This window comes from Myxocyprinus asiaticus, chromosome 32 (genome assembly GCF_019703515.2).
Source record: "Myxocyprinus asiaticus isolate MX2 ecotype Aquarium Trade chromosome 32, UBuf_Myxa_2, whole genome shotgun sequence".
In the NCBI taxonomy this organism is placed as follows: domain Eukaryota; kingdom Metazoa; phylum Chordata; class Actinopteri; order Cypriniformes; family Catostomidae; genus Myxocyprinus; species Myxocyprinus asiaticus.
In genome coordinates this window covers 23105762-23124712 of record NC_059375.1, presented here as the reverse complement: position 1 = coordinate 23124712, position 18951 = coordinate 23105762, and the positions used below count along the sequence as shown (strand labels likewise).

The following is an 18951-nucleotide window of genomic DNA, read 5'->3' as shown; positions in this document are numbered from 1 at the left end:
AAGCAAAAGTGCCATAAGAGCAACACGAAATGACATGTTTGCTTCCGTAAATATGCTTTTTAATGTCGAATTTGCTTTTAAAAGTCTATTGGTTAGGTTTAGGTGTTGGATTAAGGTGAGGATGTCTGTTTTGTTCACCTATCATTTATCTTTTTAAACATTACTGGTTAGGTTTAGGTTAATGTTTTAGGTTAGTGGGGTACATTTTAATCATTAAAACATTCATCTAATATTCACCTTAAAAACCTTGTCTGATTACAACACAATTTGCTGGACATCAAAGCACGCAATTTTGGTTTGCAAAAATGTTGCCCATTGTCTCGTAAATTTCATGAGATCGGGCTGCTCATTATAGACTGTGCTTCATTCACAAAAATGAAGCATTTTACATAGTGCTATTACTGCTAGATGAAAGCAGGTAGTAAAATATTTTTTTACTTTACTTTAATAAAGTTTGTATACATTTTCTATCAATTGTGGCAGCAGTAATTCATTAAATAACGATCAAATTATGGAGAAGAGTGCTATAACCTGGCACATATTTAGATGCACAGTGTAGTCAAGCGCACTTTCGGCATGTTAAAGAGATGATTCAGGTGTCAGGATCATAGTAGTGTAGTGATGCTGTACATGCTATATAACACTCTGAACCATTCTTAGTGAGTTCCACCCTCATTCTATTAAATACATATCCTAAAGCACAAGGCCATTTTCTAAAAGAATTCATTTTTCAATAGTATAAACACTGCTACTATTTTAGTTGCAAATTCATTAAATATTTTGGCAAAACTCTAAACACAAATTCAGAATTTTACACAATGTGTTTATGCAGAAAGCACTAACATTCAAAAACCATCACAATCTCATCACAAGCACAGTTAACTCTCAATTCTCACCATGTGAACACTAATAAGCAAAACTGATAATTTACCAGTCAGAACCTCGGGATTAATAAAAAGAACCATAGATGAGTTCCTTGATCCTAATAATGCAGAAAGTGCATTAAAAAATCCATGCTTTTATTCAGAACATAAATGAAACCTATATGTACACACATAGTGCCCACCTCATTTCATACATATTCACATTAAATAAATATTTTTCTGTGTTTTATTTTTCCACATGGACACGGCAGCTGTGTGCCAGGAAGGTATGATTAGAAATGGACCTGAGCCTGCGGTGGTGGGGAATGAATGTGATTAAGCAGGCAGAGTGATTTATTGATAGTATGAGTTGCTCAAATAGCCTGTTAGGTAGACAGCAGTACAGAAATAGGAAAACTTGTTTTTCTGATCCACAGCTTTTGGGGAGCATAAACACATTATGCATAGAATTCAATGTGTATGTTTTGCTTTTGAAATGCAAATAAGCATTATTTACAGGCAAACTGGGTAAGTGTTTGTTGGGAGACACAGATTTGCTTTTTCAGTCTAGTTTGATTTCAGTGTCCAATATACAAAACATAATTTCACTTAATTTTTCATGGGGTGAAGAGATATAAAAGGCCAATAGAGTTTAATGTCAAACATCAGTGTTACCCCCACTCCCCCATCAGTTAAGCTCAAATACCCTTTCACTGACAGCAAACCAGAAATGTCTTTTAATTCATACTATACTGGATATCATTAGAGTTCCAAAATAATAAACAAAATCCACAATAAAAATAACATAAAAGTGATGTATACTACTAGTACACAATATGGAAGTCTCCTGAAGCCATGCAATAATAATTGTGTGAGGAACATATCAAAATTTAAGTCGTTAATCACCTTGGTATGTGCCACAGCTCCCAATGGAGCATCCAATTTATAAATTAATTATTCTTTTAAGTCAGATTTTTCAATGAATCGATTGATCCAGATCACAAAACTGTTCTGAATTGAACTGTTCATTTACTGATTTTATTCTTGAACTCACTGACTCAACGATCCTGTCACATTAGTTAACAGCTCATTGAAGTGGAAGATTATCAGTGAATAACAATAAAAATGTAGGTCTGTTCCTCACTCAATCCCCGTTATATGGCTTTAGAAAATGTATAATATAGCAAACAAGTCATACTGACCACTTTTATAAAACTTTTGTGGTGCTTTTTTGTCATTTTGTGGATTTTTAGCACCATTCCTCATTCACTTTCTTTTTAGGGAAAAGAGTGGCCAATATATTCTTCTAAAATTCACCTTTTGTGTTCCACGGAAGAAAGAAAGTCATATGGGTTTGGAGCTACATGGGGGTGAATAAATAATGACATAATTTCCGTTTTGGATAAACTATGCCTTTAAAGTCACTTTTAAACGTAGAAAACGATACTTTGGGCGAATACCAGACTTATACTTACTGTATGTCATACGTAACTGAAATGGAAATTTAGAACCATATGTGCTGTATTCAGAGCAGTAACCCATACCCTGATCCATAAGCTGAAAAGAATGGGCAACAGAGCGCTTTGTTATCTGCTGCAGACTTGTGGATTGATTTGTTTTAGGGGAATGAAGAAGCATCCAGCTGGAGGGGAGCCAAAGTGTACTGCTCAGGATTGAAATCACAGGGTCACTGCTGCAACGGCAACCCTCCCAACCTCCCCTCCACTGCCTGGCATCATTCAGTCCCAGAACTCAGTGTATGGTGGAGGAATGACTGGGATAACCTTCAAGTGACAACCTATTGTAAGGAAAGCATGGCTCAGTTTCAGTTTTCAGAGAACCCCAAAGCCCATTATGAGACAAGTACTAAATGAGCCTTTGAGGAAGGGGATATGGACGCATTACTGTAATGCATTTTTCCATTGGTTTTTAGGATTTGTTTTTCAAGAAAAGTTCAGAGAGACGCTTGCAGTGAAGGACAGTTCTAGTTTCCAGGCTTTAGAGGAAAGAAAAACAGAGCCACACAAAGAGTTTGGAAAAAAGCAAGACCTCAGGACCTTGACCAAGGCATAACTTTCAGCATACAGTACGTTTATTATTACAATTTTTCTCAATAGCTTAAACATATAAATACATTATTAGCCAAATATCCAAAACCATAATGCCATTTCTAAAAGAGAGAGTCATTTCTCAAAACTATAAACACTACTCCTGTGTTTCACCAGACTGATCTCACAGTGAAATCGGAAACATTATGTTGACTTTCCTGTAGCTAAAATCGGACTGTGCTTACCAAAACTCGAAACACTGCCCCCAGTGGCCAAAGCAGTAAGTGTTGTTGGCCGTTTGGCATGCATGAGCATGAGTTTGGCATGCATGAGCATTTGGGTGAATTAGAAACCAGAAACTCTAAAAACTAGATGCAAAAAGTAACCACTAGACCAATCAGTCATGTTCTTGATTAAATTGCTGATCTATGTGTTCATCTACTGACTAACAAAATCCCAAGACTGATTGTGGCAGTTGTAGAGATGAAATTACCAGTGCTTGAATCGGTCATTAAGAATGACTATTTATCAAAATAGGTGATTTAAAATAATCTTTTTTTGTGCATAAAATAATTAATATGAGTTTTGCAGCACTGCTACCCAAAGTACAGTTTTCCTAAACTAAATGTATGTTTATGTTCCTTTTCAAATGGCTTATTCCAACTGTTACAAAGTTGATAGGCCTACAGGATTTTATTAGCAGAATAACATTGGGTATGCATGCATCCATGGGCGCACTTAACAAAATAAAACAATTTGGCCTGCATAATGTGGTGAAGTTGATTCTAGATTGCCAGTTTTTGTCAAGCTAAAGAACATTTAGAATTTGTTGATGTGTTTAATAAACAATTTCTTAGTACTCTGGAGATTTTTATTTTTTATGTTGGCAAGTCAGTAGCAAACTGGTTATTATATGTTGTTCCTGTGGAAATGCAGTTGTATTGCAAATTCATGGATAATTATAATTTAATTGTGACTCCAATTAATGAACTAGTACTTGTTGCAATGAAGCTTGGTACCTTAATCCATAAGAACCACACATGGGCGCTTGCTTTGATGTTGCCACCCCTCATAGTCTGCATGCCACCCCCTTGCGACCCCATGAAAACATTTCTAGATCTGCCCATAAATGGAATGCAGCATTAGCATTAGTTTTCAAAAATAGCCAAAATCTCATCACAACCTGTGCATAAATGATATAGTTTTGGGAAATTGATAAAATGTGTGTATTGAAAAATAACAAAACAACAAAAACAAAATCTCTTTCCCTCTTTTAAACACTTCTGCTTTAGCTGTTGGTTTACTCTATATATGGCAGCTCTTTGAATGGAAGTCCCGTCTACATTTAAAAGAGCCATCGCCTGCCAGTTTTTACTGAGAACATGCATGTACATTAGCTAGACCAGCCTGAAAAATACAGTTTTTTTGATCTGAGCTAAGATTTTATTGCTGGTTAGATTATTATTATTATTTTATTATTTTTTTTATTATCATAATCTTGCAGCCATTTTAGAGATTTCTGTCTTTCTTCATTTAAGTTAATAGAAGCTGTACTTCACTTCCCACAGGCTGCCCGGAGGCATTACGAACTTGGCCGCTGAGTGACCTGACATATGTTTCCTCTTGAAATTCTGTATTATAGTACTGCTACTGTAATATTGTTAGTTCCTGTTTGATTGCTTGTGCTTTTCCTAATTTTTAAGTCACTTTGGATAAAAATGTCTGCTGAACAATTAGAGTAAATGTAAATTTGGAGGAAAAGGAGGAGGGAGAGGCAGGTCTCTGATGTCTTCTTTGAAAGGTATAAGACAGAAATCCGTATTTGCTTGAAATCTAATGAGAGTTGGTGTCTCTGATGTAAATTATGGCTTTGCGAGCCGTTTGAAGAGGAAGTTTGATTTTATTATAGATAATATAGTTTTGAGTTTGTCTTAAATGTTTTAGGTTTGAACGATTGAGCTTGTAGTTTTTTTTTTTTTTTTTGTGGTTATAGTTTTGCGAATTGCATTATTGGTTTCAGAAATTGTGTCTTAGCAATTGAGAAACACTGTATTATCTTAAAGTATAACCTTACTTAAATCCATTACCTCCTGGGAAGAGCATCTACAAACGCAGATCTGGCTTACGTTTCTCAATGCATATTATGGACATCTGTAGGCATCTGGCCTTTCTTCACTTCACAGCACTGCATTTACAGAAAGTTCCCTTATAGATCATGAACATAATATCACTCCCTATCCAGAGATGCAGCTTCTCCTGTACAAATGGCAAGCTACCAACAAGATGTTTTTCAGGGTCATTGGTTAGAGTCCCAGGGAACACACCTTGAATGCACTGCATTTAACAGATGCACTTTCTGCCTAATGCACAAATGTAAATGTATTTTTTATGTTTTCAGATTTGTGCGCTTTTAATTTATTTTTGCAGGGAGCCCTGTTGTTTTCTCTCTTTGTCGTCTCCTCTCTTCATTCCCTTGTTTTATTGATTGATTGGCTTAGAATGGCTAAGAGTAAATCAATCAGAGCCTTTATAAAATTTGGAGGGCTGCCCAGAAAGGACGTTTAAATATTTTACGAGACCATGTAAGAGTTAACAGCAACGTACTTTTGTGGACCTTTTTAAATTTTTCCTGGGCTATGACTATGCCTCAGGGGCATTTTTAGATCTTGTGTCACATAGTGGTATATTTGGCACCCTTTACTGTTGTGGAGTATATCCAAATCTTCTTCGAGGTGCACTAGTATGTTACATTTGAATGCGGTTTGCAAGTCCAGCAGCACTCAACTTAGCTCACATCTAGCCAATGTTAGTTGACACTTTGTGCACACAAAGTAAATTATTCTAAGAAGGAATGCTTGTAAATTAGTGAAAGTGTTTGAGGACTTTAGTTGAGAGAGACAGGTAGAACATCTGCACTCTGAGGCCTTGCATGCATGTGCAAACGTGTGCACTCAGATAAATGTGCTTAGACGGACATGAATGCCCAGATAAGAAAGAGAACATGTTCTGCTGATAACATGATAGATAAAGCCAGTTACCAACACCACGGGCTGTAACTGTATAAATCAACAGGGGCACCAGCCTCAAGATAGATGCCTGGACACTTATCTGCTGCTGAACAGTAATGTTTTTCTTGTTATTGCTAAACAATTAAGCTAGATGACCCTCTTGTTGCTCAGGGCACAAAACCATACTGTTTCTCACTGACCAAGGAGGACTGTGAAAAGGAAACACATTTTGAGAAGATCAAAGAAATATCCTCCAGAATGCTCACTTCCATACTTGTCTGATGTCTTCTCAACCTCAAACTCAGTGGACTAGACACCAAGTCCTACACTGGCCACGCAATTACTCTGGGTGCCCACAAATGTGACACATAGATACCTAAGAACTGGCATTGAGCATAGATAGACTACCAGGAGTTACAAACCTAGATCGTCATGTTGGCCTCAGGGAAAATATGCACATTTTTAGGTGTGTACAGAATTATGAAGGGGTACACTTAAAGAAACACCCACACTGCATCCGAATTCCTGTGCTGTACAGTATGTACTGAATGTACAGAACTTGCTTCTAAACCATTGTAAAAGTGCATTATGTAGGTATGCAGGTGTGTAGTATACACTCATTGAGCACTTTATTAGGAACACTATGGTCCTAATAAAGTGCCAGATGTGGTCTTTTGCTGTTGCTGCCCATCCACCTCAAGGTTCGATGTGTTGTGCATTCTGAGATGGTATTCTGCTCACTACAATTGTACAGAGTGGATATCTGAGTTACTGTAGCCTTTCTGTCAGCTCGAACCAGTCTGGCCATTCTCCGGTTTCTGTCCGCAGAACTGCTGGTCACTGGATGTTTTTTTTTGTTTTTGGAACCATTCTGAGTAAACGCTAGAGATTGTTGTGTGTGAAAATCCCAGGAGATCAACAGTTACAGAAATACTCAAACCAGCCCGTCTGGCACCAAAAGTCATGCCACAGTAAAAATCACTGAGATCAAATTTTTTTCCCATTCTGATGGTCAACATTAACTGAAGCTCCTGACCCGGATCTGCATGTTTTTATGCATTGCACTGCTGCCACTCGATTGGCTGATTAGATAATCACATGAATAAGTATGTGTTCCTAATAAAGTGCTCAGTGAGTGTAAATTAATACCTGGTGTCTTGAGCAATGGGCAATTTTTGCAAAAGACTTGAAATTTGGTGAAAAACTTGGGTTTTGGGTTTTCTTTTGTTTTTGATAATACAAAGACTCAAATTATGCTAGTGTTATCATGAAATTCAAACTATAAATGTTGTTTTTATGCTCTTTAATATGGTGTCAAATCACTTCAGTAGCAGTCAATTTATAGAGGAGCACTGCAAATAGTGTCTCTCCGATCCTCTGTATTAAAAATTATAGCCAAAAAAAAAAAAAAAAAAGCACATGAATGAACATCAGATGGGATGTTGAAAGACACAATGCAGTTGGCTGAAATGATCATCTCTAACTTAATTAGCGAATCAGTGTTTCAACTGCGGGAAGACGTCAACGATATCATCATCTTTCACCTAACTGTACATTTACCTCAGGAAACTTATCCAATGTCTGTAGTTAGTTAGCTTGAAACAATGAACTCTAGAGAAAAGCATTTTGCTTAAATGTTAAATACCATCACTGTCAGAGATGTAACAACAGATGCGGAGTGATACAGCTCGTTTCAGAGTATTTTGCACACTTCAGAATCTCAGCAGATTCAGTAGGTCACAGGTATTGTTCTTTTACTGTATCATAAATGCTGCGTTTTAATACATCCTACTTATTATACGTACTAGTTTTTGTATACTGTGCTGCTTACTTGGACGTGGGGCCAATCTTTTGATTAGGAGCTCTGCAGTTCATTATTTGAATTAGTCAATATATACCCACATTTCCAACTCTTGTCCATTGCATTAATTTTTCACTTTCTGAGATTCACAGATGGATGCTTTATGACTAATCACAGATGTTTGCTTGCAGGATAAAATGAGGCAAGTTCTCTGGACCGGTCAGCATGGTAAAGGTCATGCAATTTCAGGGCCTTCAGCTTGCGGTTCATGCTGGAATGCATCATCCACTCACATAGAGCAATATATGATGCATTTTACTCTGCTCCTTGTGACAGAATTCTTCTTCCAATCGTGTCACTGTTTTAGTTTCCGGGTTTGAATGCACCCAGACATCAACACAAAGTATTCTGTCCATACAGAGACTGAGGGCAGGATGCAATGAAAAGGAATTTCTTTAATGAGCATGATCTTGGATTAAAGCCATTGTCTATATTTATACACCATTTTTTGTAAATATTACAGACTGAGGGTTGTGTTATTCTTTTGCCAAAGAATTATTCAGGTTGCCTGCATATTATGCCACAAGCTCCAGAAGAGGATAAAAAGTTAAGTTAGAATATCATGCTCATAATTTTGTAGTGTCTTATGACTGCACAGCAATTTAGAATTTATTAATATAAACACCCTATATATATATATATATATATACAGGTGCATCTCAATAAATTAGAATGTCATGGAAAAGTTCATTTATTTCAGTAATTCAACTCAAATTGTGAAACTCGTGTATTAAATAAATTAAATGCACACAGACTGAAGTAGTTTAAGTCTTTGGTTCTTTTAATTGTGATGATTTTGGCTCACATTTAACAAAAACCCACCAATTCACTATCTCAAAAAATTAGAATATGGTGACATGCCAATCAGCTAATCAACTCAAAACACCTGCAAAGGTTTCCTGAGCCTTCAAAATGGTCTCTCAGTTTGGTTCACTAGGCTACACAATCATGGGGAAGACTGCTGATCTGACAGTTGTCCAGAAGACAATCACTAACACCCTTCACAAGGAGGGTAAGCCACAAACATTCATTGCCAAAGAAGCTGGCTGTTCACAGAGTGCTGTATCCAAGCATGTTAACAGAAAGTTGAGTGGAAGGAAAAAGTGTGGAAGAAAAAGATGCACAACCAACCAAGAGAACCGCAGCCTTACGAGGATTGTCAAGCAAAATCGATTCAAGAATTTGGGTGAACTTCACAAGGAATGGACTGAGGCTGAGGTCAAGGCATCAAGAGCCACCACACATAGACATGTCAAGGAATTTGGCTACAGTTGTCGTATTCCTCTTGTTAAGCCACTCCTGAATCACAGACAACGTCAGAGGCATCTTACCTGGGCTAAGGAGAAGAAAAACTGGACTGTTGCCCAGTGTTCCAAAGTCCTCTTTTCAGATGAGAGCAAGTTTTGAATTTCATTTGGAAACCAAGGTCCTAGAGTCTGGAGGAAGGGTGGAGAAGCTCATAGCCCAAGTTGCTTGAAGTCCAGTGTTAAATTTCCACAGTCTGTGATGATTTGAGGTGCAATGTCATCTGCTGGTGTTGGTATATTGTGTTTTTTGAAAACCAAAGTCACTGTACCTGTTTACCAAGAAATTTTGGAGCACTTCATGCTTCCTTCTGCTGACCAGCTTTTTAAAGATGCTGATTTCATTTTCCAGCAGGATTTGGCACCTGCCCACACTGCCAAAAGCACCAAAAGTTGGTTAAATGACCATGGTGTTGGTGTGCTTGACTGGCCAGCAAACTCACCAGACCTGAACCCCATAGAGAATCTATGGGGTATTGTCAAGAGGAAAATGAGAAACAAGAGACCAAAAAATTCAGATGAGCTGAAGGCCACTGTCAAAGAAACCTGGGCTTCCATACCACCTCAGCAGTGCCACAAACTGATCACCTCCATGCCACGCCGAATTGAGGCAGTAATTAAAGCAAAAGGAGCACCTACCAAGTATTGAGTACATATACAGTAAATGAACATACTTTCCAGAAGGCCAACAATTCACTAAAAATGTTTTTTTAATTGGTCTTATGATGTATTCTAATTTTTTGAGATAGTGAATTGGTGGGTTTTTGTTAAATGTGAGCCAAAATCATCACAATTAAAAGAACCAAAGACTTAAACTACTTCAGTCTGTGTGCATTGAATTTATTTAATACACGATTTTCACAATTTGAGTTGAATTACTGAAATAAATGAACTTTTCCACGACATTCTAATTTATTGAGATGCACCTGTGTATATATATATACATACAAATCTGTTATATACAGATGCAAGGGAATGTATGGCAGAAGAGGTAGGGTATGTTGGATAAATATAAATAGACTAATCAGTGTATTGCACATAGTTATTGCTCAATGAGGCAGTTTTAACTGTTCATGAGATGGATAGCCTGAGGGAAAAAACTGTTCCTGTGCCTGATGGTTCTGGTGCTCAGTGCTCTGTAGCGCCTGCCAGAAGGCAACAGTTCAAAAAGGTAGTGGGCTGGGTGAGTGGGATCCAGAGTGATTTTTCCAGCTCTTTTCCTCACTCTGGAAGTGTACAGTTCTTGAAGGGAGGGCAGGGGGCAACCAGTAATCCACTCAGCAGTCTGAACTGTCCTTTGTAGTCTTCTGATGTCCGATTTCGTAGCTGAACAAAACCAGACAGTTATTGAAGTGCAGAGGACAGACTCGGTGACTGCTGAGTAGAACTATATCAGCAGCACCTGTGACAGGTTGAACTTCCTCAACTGGCAAATGAAGTACAAATTCTGCTGGGCCTTTTTCACAGTGGAGTCAATGTGGGTCTCCCACTTCAGGTCCTGTGAGATGGTAGTGCCCAAGAACCTGAATGACTCCACTACTGCCACATTGCTGTTTAGAATGGTGAGTGGGGTCAATGTTGGGGTGTTCCTTCTAAAGTCCACTATCATCTCCACTGTTTTGAGCATGTTCAGCTCCATGTTGTTTTGAATACACCACTGAGCCAGCCGTTCAACCTCCCTTCTGTATTCAGACTCATCGTCATCTTGGATGAGGCCGATGACAGTAGTGTCGTCTGCAAACTTCAGGAGCTTGACAGGGGGTCCTTGGCGATGCAGTCATTGGTGTAGAGGGAGAAGAGTAGTGGAGAAAGCACACATCCCTGAGGCGCACCAGTGCTTGATCGTACATGTGCTGGAAGTGAATTTCCCCTGTCTCACTAGCTGCTGCCTGTCCGTCAGAAAGCTGGAGACCCACTGACAGATAGACGTGGGAACAGAGAGCTGATGTAATTTAGTCCAGAGCATGTTTCTAGCTGGGATGGGTGTTGAAAGCCGAACTGAGGTCCACAGAAAGGATCCTTGCATATGTTCCTGGTCTGTCCAGATGTTGCAGGATATGATGCAATCCCATGTTGACTGCATCATCCACAGACCTGTTTGCTCGATAAGCAAAATGAAGGGGACCTTGAAAGGGTCCATTGATGTCCTTCAGGTGGGCCAACACCAGTCTCTCAAATCTGGGTCTGCCATGGGTCTGTAGTCATTAAGTCCTGTGATTTTGGGTTTCTTTGGGACAGGAATGATGGTGGAGCGTTTAAAGCAGCATGGAACTTTACACTGCTCCAATGATCTGTTGAAAATCTGTGTGAAGATGGGGGACAGCTAGTCAGCACAGGATTTTAGACAAGTGGGTGAAACACCGTCTGGGCCGTGTGCTTTCTTTGTCTTTTGTTTCCAGAAGACACGGCACACCTCCTCTTCACAGATCTTAAGTGCAGGTTGAGTAGCAGGAGGGGGGAAGAGGGGGGTTGCAGGAGGTGTTGATGTTCGTGTGAATTTAAGGTCAGAGCGGGTGTGGGGTGTGAGATTGGGCCTTTCAAATCTACAATAGAACACATTCAGGTCATCAGTCAGTTCTTGGTCCACCACAGGGTTGGGGGTAGGAATTCTGTAATTCGTAAGTTGTTTCATGCCACTCCACACTGTTGCAGGGTCGTTAGCTTATTAGCTCAGAATAGCTTATTTTAGCCACTCTGATTTCCATATTCAGTGTGTTAATGGCCTGATTGTACAAGATTTTATCCCCTCTTCTGAAGCATCTTTTTTGGCCTGACGAAGCTGCTTGAGTTTTGCTGTAAACAATGGTTTGTCATTGTTGTATGTTAAATAAGTCCTAGTAGGAATGCACATATCCTTACAAAAACTGATATATGATGTCACAGTATATGTGAGCTTGTGGTGTCTGCAGCCTCAAATACACTCCAATCAGTGCAGTCAAAGCAGGCTTTGACAATATTAGACTTAATTAAGGCTCATCTTATCTGATGAGTTCATAGATGTAATAAAATTAGCCTCCAGACTGTGAATCACATGTTTCAGGCCAAACCTGTGGCACTTTTATGGTCTGCAAGAACCATAAAATTAGCATAGTTAAAAATGAAGCTGACGCTCATCGCCTGTTATCCCATTAGTGGAAATGAATGGTTGAATGAGATGTGTATTCGGGACTATGTTCAGGAATGCATGATTGCTAGCACCGCAGCTAAAGAGAGATTGAAATTAGATTAAAGGGAGTCAACGGAATAAATTTAAACCTTGTTATTTATAATCTAACCTTACAGTGTACTGTCTTGTACAGCTGTTCCATGGCACAAGCTTTAATACAAAAGGTTTTCAAAGGACACTGCATACTGTGGATGATCCACATGAAATTGCCATTACACCACAGTAAACATATCTAAGCAAAATTGCTTAACAAATGCTCTGTTGAAATTCACTTTATTTCTTTTAGAGTCGATAATAGGAATTTTGAAATAAAACTGTTGTATTTCCCTTCAAATTCTTTTAAAATGCTCCCCTACTCAAAACCCAGTAAACAGATGTTATTAAAGCGTTATCCCTTTGTTTTACCACAAATTAGGCTCTTTTTTCAGAAAGGTGGTTTTTATAGTCACATTGTTTCTGTATGGAGTCAATCTGACCCCAGTAAAAACACTTAAATAGTAGAAGGACTGTATTTCTACAGTTTACACCAATTGGAAATTGCATTTGAAAATTGATTGTATATATTAATTTTAATGAATAAATACCTGGGTTCTCTGAGCATCCAAACATAAATAATTATGTTTAATAAAAAATAAAAAAATTGTGTAGGATATTTGAAGCAAGTTATCAGCCCTCATTTAATCAGTTCTCATAAGATTAGCAAAAATAAAGTCATATATATTAACCTAATACTTCAAAATGTATTACGTTTTTTTTTTTTGGGGGCCCTGGGGTTTCTCAGACCCCAAAGAGAACATGAGGGATACATTTAATTTATCTTAGATTTAGTTAATCTTCTTTATTTCACCTTTATAAAATGTTTAAAACAAGAAAAAGCCATTTGCCAATTGAGTAAGAAAAATAAATTTTATTCATCAAGATATATTCTCTTAAAAAAAAAAAAAAAAAAAAAAAAATTGTAATATGTTATGCAATTTTGCTTCTCAAGAAAATTATCTTGTTTTAAGGATGTTTAGATATTTTTACTGAAAAACAAGACAAAAATTCTGATTACGAAAATGACATTTTCCATTGCAAAGAACAGGTGACGCCAGCTTTATTTTTAGCTTCACAAAATGATTCAAAGCCAGACTAGGAAAAATTGTGACAGCATGCATTTATTTAGCACAATTCACCGATAGCTATTTACTCTTCAAATCCCAATATTATTTCTTCTTTGAATGGGATGAATGCTGCATTTGTAGATGTGAGAATTTTTCAAACTGGGAGAGGTCAGAGTTTATAGAATCCTGAGGTGGATCCTCACATAAACAACATCTCAACACTCAAAACATTCATTCTGATATCTTCTGATGTCCAGCAAATATTCGATTTTCAAATAAAGGGCTTTTTTGGTTCATAGGATGCTTTCTGAGTGTGATTTATAATGTTAAGGCTTTTATTAAACCTGGTGTTGAGAAAAGTTATTCTTTTTATAGAATCAGAGAACTGCGAACTGTTTACTCTCTGTTTCGTTCAAAAGTCTCTGATCTTTTAGAGTATTACATGAGGTGAAATGCAGATCTGAGTGGGTCTGAATTGTTTAGTTTATTTTAAATGATAAAATCAGGAGGGTGAGAGAAGATCTCAAGGTCTCATCTGGACTTGCCCCACCAATAATATGATTACAACAAATCTGTTCCAGCTATCATCCAAGGGACATAAACATCCCATATAAAGGCTACATAGAGATGTGATAAGGTTTAAGACAACAAACGTCACAGAGTGTCTTCTGAGCTTCACTATGCCAGAATTCACAGGTAGGTGCTTTATCTAATGTCAGTAAAAACACTGCCTCAACTCTCTTTTTGACCTTACAGCAATTTATTTCCATTGTCAGCTATTAAGATAAGCTATATGCAATACATAATGGGAAAATACAAAAGAAATTTAACTGAGGACTCTTTACATAACGGAAAAAGTGATTTAAAATGTATCTATAACATTAGTGTCTAACGCTAAACAGAATTAGTTCCAAAGCCAATAGAATTGTGTTACAGTAATAATGCCAGATATGTCAAAGTATGAGAATTTTGTTTTTCTTCTAGTCTTTTTGGGCACGGCAGACAGTTTTGTTTACACAAAGCTGTACTAAGCTGTATGAACCAGCCTCAAAATATACACATGTGGTTAAACAAACAAAATTCTTGTTTTTGTGTCCCCAGCACACACACCTACATATTAAAGGAATAGTTCACCCAAATATGATAATTCTGTCATCAACTACTCACCCTCATGTTGTTGCAAACCATTACTATTTTGTTCTCTACCATGGAGCGCAAAAAGAGATGTTTAGCAGACGCTGAGTAGGTGATGACAGCATTTAAATTTTTGGGTGAACTATCCCCTTAATTAGTAGTTACTAATTAGAATCTAGGATTATCAGTTTTATCTAAGAGGGTATTTACACTTGGTCACTTCATGCGTTTTTACTGATTGGATTGCTATCCAATTAGGAATGCACATTAAGCACTCAAGCAAAAATGCCATTTAGAAATCGCCCAGTATTATCTTTCAGTCTGGATAAAAATCAGCATCAGCTGAACACTTGAAATTATATTTTTGCTTTAGAGAGACATTTGGTGTGAGGCTAATGTATAATTGTGGACAACGCATCTTTCTATTGACCTGTTTCAGTGACATCACTTTTTCCCCGCAGCCACCATATCAGCGGGAGAAAGTAATTGTGATCAATGGAAAAACACACATAAAACAATGTGGCATGGGGGGCGTGGTCATGTGTCAGTCTGTGGGAGAGGGAGAGTGGTAAGGATCATCACCTGGGTTATGATGACTCTACCACCTGTCTCTAAATATAGTGATGGTGGAGGGAGACCAGAAAAGGCACGCCAGAGCATCAGAGCGGGGAGGGAGCACCAGAGAGAGAAGAGAGAGAAGAAGAAAAAAACACTGGATTGCTGCCTCCTGGAAACACCACCATGTAGTCCTCTGCCAGCTGGACGGCCTCTTCCAATGATGCCAGGCGGTGGCACTGGACCACGAGGAAGCTGGGCGACGAACTACTCCAGTACCACAACGGCACCGCGGGTTCCCTCCACCAGCAACCATTTCCCAGAGTTTTTGGGCAAAAGCGAACGGGCGGCCGTGCTTCCTGAAACTCAAGGACCTGAAGAGCTGATTCACCTGAAGAGTCTCTGTTCAGGGCTATGACTGACCCGTTGCTGGATGGCCATCTTCAGGTGTTGGTAATTAAGGAGGCTGGCGGCAGGACGTTTTTTTTTTTTTTTTTTTTTTAAATTTGGAATGGCCAATTCCCAATGTGCTTTTAAGTCCTCATGGTCACATAGTGATTCGCCTCAGTCCAGGTGGCGGAGGACGAATCCCAGCTGCCTCTGCATCTGAGATCGTCAACCCGCACATCTTGTTGAGCGCGTTGCCACGGAGACATAGCGCGTATGGAGGCTTCACGCCATCCACCACGGCATCCACGCTCAACTCACCACGTGCCCCACCAAGAACAAACCACATTATAGCGATCACGAGGAGGTTACCCCATGTGACTCTACCCTCCCTAGCAACCGGGCCAATTTGGTTGCTAAGGAGACCTGGCCGGAGTCACTCAGCACGCTCTGGGATTCGAACTAGCAAACTAACGAACTCCAGGGGTGGTAGCCAGCGTCTTTACCACTGAGCTACCCAGGCAGGATCTGGCAGGATGTTTTTGTGCCGCAAGCTGCGCCTCCCCGGAGAGCAAGGGCCATAAATGGGCTGCCCACTGGTCGAGAAGCCAGTTCAATACCTCCACCGTCTTATCAAAAAGATCCAGGAAGGCCTCCGAGTCATCGTCCGGCCCCATCTTCATTAGGGCCGTTGGTGGGGTGGGTTCCGGGGAGGTTGCAGGGCCAGCCCTCTCTTTGGTGATCAGGCTCCAGAGCACCTGCCAGTCCCCCACTTGTGCCTGGAGTAGGACATGGAAATGCTGATCCTGCTCCAGGCATACATCCATGAGGGCTTGATGTTGACTTTGCTGGATGCTGGCGAGGGTCTTGAAGACTTCGCCCAGTGGTATGGACTCCATAACGGCGTTCACCTCCAAAGCCAGGTTTTCGGCACCACTGTGAAAGATCTAAGTTCGTGGGCAACGGAGGAGTCAGGAGACAGCGAACCGTTGAGGTGAGTATTTATTTTCTCCACACTCAGGTCAAACAAAATAAACACAGCTCTCAGTGGCCAACTCGAATAGAGTCTTTTAACAGTCTCTCATAAAATTATACAGTTATTGCTGCTGGTCATTTGGCCACCAGTTCTCTTGAACTCTCTCTCTGGTGCTCTCTCCCCGCTCTGACACTCTGTCGTGCCTTTTCAGGTCTCCCTCCGCCATCACTATAATTAGAGACAGGTGTTAGAGTCATCATAATCCAGGTGACGATCCTTACCACTCTCCCTCTCCCGCAGACCGACACATGACCACGCCTCCCCATGCCAAGTCACAGGAAAGGTGTATATAGGTGTTTAGTCAGTGCAAATATTGTTAAGTGCACACACCTCTTGGTACATCACCATAGACATCTCTACTTCAAAAGTTACACTTTTTGTGTTGTTTTCTGCTCTGATTTGGACACAATATTACAAAATGTCTGTGATGATCCCATCTGTATGAATGTAAGAGCTGCTTTTAACTCATGAAGAAGAACACACAGAAAGCAACCGAGGCATATTAGTGAAAATGACAAATTTGTTTACACTGTAGTCTGGTGGCTTGAATAATGTCTGTTCTTTTAAACTTATGATAACGATTGATTATTTTGAGAAACAAAACGATACTTATATACTTTTTAACTACAAATGTTCGCTTCTGTACATCTCTGTGATGTGCGCTCATGAGAGGGATGACGTAAGCTCGTTGGTAAGGTCACGCGTCATGTGGAGGAGGAGTCAAGAAGTGCGTCATTGTTTACAAGAGAAATCTGTGCTGTTCACAAACAAAAATAGTCCAAAACAATTTCAAAACAATATAAAATGTAAAAAAAAGCACATTTCCAAATAATAATAATAACAAAAAACAATATAAACAATGACACGCTTCCTGACTCCTCCTCCACGTGACACGTGACTTTACCAACGAGCTTACGTCATCCCTCTCATGAGCGCACGTCAGAGATGTACGGAAGCGAACATTTGTAGTTAAAAAGTATATAAGTATTGTTTTGTTTCTAAAAAATTATCAATTGTTTGCATTCAGAAGAACTTCATTTGTTGACTGGAGCTGTGTGGATTATTTTGATGCACCCTAAATATGCATTTTGGACCTGCAAAAAATGGAGGACATTCACTTGCTTTGTTTAGAGGAGGAGGCCTGAAATGAAATCCTAAAAGTCTTAAATTCTGTTTTAATGAAGAAAGAAACTCAGATTCATCTTGGATGGCCTGAGGGTGAGTAAATTATCAGCAAAGTTTCATTTTTGGGTGAACTATTCCTTTAAGGTTTGCATTTGTGCAGGGGTGTAGTGACGTAAACTGCCAATAAAAGGATTTGTTTAATACCAATGTAACAGAACATTAAACATGAACAAATCTTCTCCTATTCTCATTTTGCTCAAAAATGCATTAAATAACACTTAATTTCAATGTTTGTTCACCCCATCCAGTCCCATGCAAAGCATGTTGGGAAATGGAAATCTCCTGCCCAGTTTCATCAATGCTACGAAAAGTATTTATGTAGTCCCAACTCAAATGGATTAAGTAAACTTAAATTTTAGAATCGAACACAATGAAATCAAGTTGTGACAAAATGTTCTAGAATGAACAACCTGCAAAAATCCTTTTTTGAGAGGGTCAGTATTTCAAAATTTTAGTGGTTGGTACCAATATCTGTAAAATGTCATGATTCTTGATTATCACAGCAAAACAAATGTGCTATTGAACACACTCCTTTATTTAAAAAGTTTAAAATTAAATATTAATACCAAACTCTGAATCACAGGTTCAGGTTCCATGGAAACCAGGAAGTTATCGTATTCACATAAACAATGTTTTGCGTGATTCACAGTTTGCATTTTTGTTCTAAGATTACATTTTTTTTACTCCACTGATGTTTAGGGTTGAGGTTTAATTTAAGAGGTAAAGTTACTGTATTACATAATGTACAACTAAAAATACAACTCACTTTTGGCGCCACTCTGGACACATTTTACATGGAAACAGCAAATTTATTTATTTATTTGGTCTCATCCATTTGAAAGCAGATTTACTAGTTTGAGAGCTTTGGTTTTAAAGCTGTAATTGGATTGTTCATTGCACTGAGCTATTATGTTAATTTTTTTAACTGATTTGAAATTTAAATGACACAATTAAATTAAACAGTAGAAAAAAATCTAAATTGTGTATACTTGCTCAAGGCAAAGGGTAATCTGCTTGAGTTGTATTTTAAAAGGTTTCATACACCTCACAGACATCCACAGAACAGCACTGCACTCATAAGACATTTTAAAGATCTGTTTGGGAAATTGTTCCTGCAGTGAGTTCAAAATATTTTGAACATTAATTAAGATGATGACCTGCTGACAGAAACATAACACTGTGCTTGATGCTTTGATTTTACACAGTCTTGTTTAATTGTTAAGGATCCCTGCACAAAATACGAGAAAATCTTTCATCTTATGTTGATACTTTATAATTTTACCTATGGACTTGCACCCCAC

General features: G+C 38.7%; 1 long non-coding RNA gene across 1 annotated transcript in view; it reads right to left on the bottom strand.

The window, feature by feature from the left end:
• LOC127422830 (uncharacterized) overlaps positions 1-18951 on the bottom strand; it is a 71161-nt gene that overhangs the window by 49132 nt on the left and 3078 nt on the right. The gene's annotated exons all lie outside the window — the stretch shown is intronic.